Below are 3,290 nucleotides of genomic sequence, written 5' to 3' on the forward strand. Positions count from 1 at the left end.
GGGGCACCCCTCTCGGTGACGTCACTTAATTAGCATTCTCCTTTCCCATTGGCTGGCGATGGGCAGCCCCGCAGGCTGATTGGCTGAGGAGGAAGCTGGCCGGTTTGATTTTCCAGCGCGGCAGGCCGGCCCCGCATCTCGGTGGCATTTAAAACCTAACCCAGACCAGAGAGCCCCCTACAATACAATGGGGCGCGGAGCCCCCCTCCAGCCGCCCTCTCCATCCCTCCCTTCATGCTGGGTTTCCCTCCTCCATGGGGGAAAGGCCGGGGGGAGGGGATATTTTCTACTCAATCAATGCACTCAAATCCCCAACTTTGAGTGTGTTCAGACAACAGGGAGCTCAGGTGCCGCCTTTGTGAACAGTCCGGATAGGACCCCTATATCCCCTATCGTCACTTACACACTAGTCCTCCCTATGGCTGTGACACTCGCAGCACCCATCGCTGAACTTCACCCACCACCAGGAGTCCTAGATTTGAGAAGGATGCCCCGAGGTGGGGTGGGGTGGGGGTGGCCCCCTTACCCGGAGCCAGGGGCAGCCTTGTTGTCCCTATGGTGAGACAAGGTCCTGCAACTTTCTCTTCCTCCTGCGATTAAGGGTTGTGTCTGTGGGTTTCAGTGAGTCATTTAAAACCTCACCTACACATTCCCCCCCCCCCCTCGTTTTAAATCCATCAAATCACTCAGATTGACACAGACCTTGAGACAGCCATGTTTATCTGGGAATAAAACAGCCTAGAAAATTCTGCTGCAACCCTACCAAAACAAAAGCCAGACTGTTTGGCATCTCTGCTCCTAGCAAAGGACACTACTTGCATGAATGCCATTCTTTCCCCTGCTCATCCTGTGTACCCTGCGCTTATAAACAAGAAGGAAAGTCTTATGTGGATCTATTCCTCTGAAGTACCTGTACTACTAGCAGATACATAATGTGTAAACTCATATGTCCACAGTTCTTAACAAAGCTGGTAGGTCTTATTTTAGGTGGACCAGACTTGAGCTTCTCCCAGCAACTGTCAAGTCATTTCTTACATTTTAGTTTCACCTTTGTGGAGACTTGAGAGTGCCATAAATTATCTACAGCTTTTTCTTTTTTCCTGTATTAAATATGAGTCTTCCCCGCATTTTGAATGAGAGGCAGAAATGAACATGCTGGTTTTCCTTTGACTTTCATAAAGTCTTAATGGCCCCAGATATCTTTGTGCAACGGTATAATCATGGATGTTGGCTGAGCTTTGGGAAAAGTGTAGTCAATTCTCTGCTGCTGCAGTCACTCAACAGGGAAGGCACATGCATGTTTCCATAGGTCCTATAAGATTAGTGTCTATTCTCAGTGATGGACTGTAAGATTTGTGTAGTGTGTTATGCGTGTGTGACCTATTTATTTAAAAGCCCTATCTTATTTCAGGCTAATAATAAGATCACACATTGAGAGAGGTCATGAAAATGTGAAACTGTTCATAATGCTTCTAGCCCAGCATCGAAGTGATTTAAGTACTTTGAACCTCTAATCGTTTTTCAGTGACCTATATTAAGTGATAGGGGCCTCAGGCTAGTTCCCGGTGGGCAGGTATCCTCATAAAAACAAACAAACCAACCCAGCACCAGCTTGAGCCAAACCACCGTTGCTGCATTGTAACTGGAGCAAATCCTCTTTTCCTATAGCAGAGGATTCATCTTACTGGTTCCATGACTGTAAATCTGTTTATATGGTACACAGTTAAATCATCCAACCGTCTCATTTTAAAGATCTCATTTCAGCCAAGACACAGTGTAACTTCAAGTCCTCTGTTACTTGAGTTCACTTTGAAAGGCAAATTCTCCTCCCTCAGGGACAACTGACTTTTTGGTACCAAACAAGATGATCATATCAGCCTGATATTTTCTCTGTACCTCTCTGCAAATCCTCCTCCCTGCTGTTTGAACCAGTGAACAGTGGATCAGAGGAAGCACCCTTTATTTTATGTGTTCTTTCTTTTTCCTAGAAAATTTCCTAACTTTAAATACTTCTTCAACCCTAAGCACAGACCCTGCAAGAATGTAAAGTGCAACTTTGCTCTAAAAATTGGATAATGAGACCCAATGTTTCCCATCTCTCAGTAGCTCCAGAGAAAATCTGCTCAGTGACCAAGGACAAATGTGTCAGGATGAAGCTCCAGGAGAAGCATTGTGCACAGCTTTGAAAGGGTTAAGATAGCTCCCTCCCCAGGTTTTGCTCTTGGTGTGCTTCTGGAACAATTTGTATAGGGGGTGCAGAGAGCTATTGAACCAAACTGTAAACTCTGCATATGATGAAACCACTTCAAGACCAGGGGGGCGGCAGTTTCAACTGTCAGTCTCCAGTTACAGTTTTCCTTTCCAGTCTCAGGCCTGCAAAAGGCCCTGTGTGTGGATACAACTGCTGGGAATTCTCCTTTATCAAAGAACTGGGAAACCCTGAGCATAACCTCAGATTAGCTGGTAGATGCAGTCAGCAAGATCACAGTCAGTTCTCCTTGGAACAGTTTCCTTTGAAAAATGTCCTTCCTCCATCCCCATCTTTGTGATCGCTGGAAGCATTGAATCTGTTTGACTGTCAATGCAGTAGACACTTGGATATATAGTGCTTGGGATGTAATACACTAATGTATTGCGATTATGAACTGAGGCACCATTTTTCCCCTTTAGTTTTCTAACTTTTGACATCGAAGCAGCATGGAGGTTAATATTTCTTTGTGGTGTCTTTTTTATTTATTCTTATTTTATTAAATCTTGAGACCTGATGCTACATAGAAAAGATCATAAAGCAACATTTTGATGTGAACTCACAGGAAACATAGGATTAGGACAGAAATTAATTCCCCCTGTGGTGATCAGGAGGTGCAATCAATATGGCCGTTTGTCAGGGGCTTTGCACTTGCTTACAGACATCTCACAAGACTAAAACTCCAGTGGCGATATGTCCAGTTGCACCAACTTCTTCCTGGAATCCCCCACAACTGTGTGTGTGCTGGAATACGTCAGCACAATAGGGTGAGTTAAGAAAGACATTTCAACCTCCCACCTGAATTTCCTGTCTGTTGTAAGCAGGGCCGCCCAGAGGGGGGGCAAGAGGGGCAATTTGCCCCAGGCCCCGAGCCCCACAGGGGCCCCCACCAGAGTTTTTCGGGGGCCCTGGAGCGGGGTCCCTCACTCGCTCCGGGGGGCCCGGAAAACTCTTGTGGGGCCGGGCGCAGGAGCTTCTTCGCTCCCGGTCTTCGCCGGCGGGGGTCCTTCCTCCGGGCGGAAGGACCCCCGCTGGCAAATTA

Source organism: Mauremys reevesii, linkage group 19 (assembly GCF_016161935.1).
Source record: "Mauremys reevesii isolate NIE-2019 linkage group 19, ASM1616193v1, whole genome shotgun sequence".
Lineage (NCBI taxonomy): Eukaryota > Metazoa > Chordata > Testudines > Geoemydidae > Mauremys > Mauremys reevesii.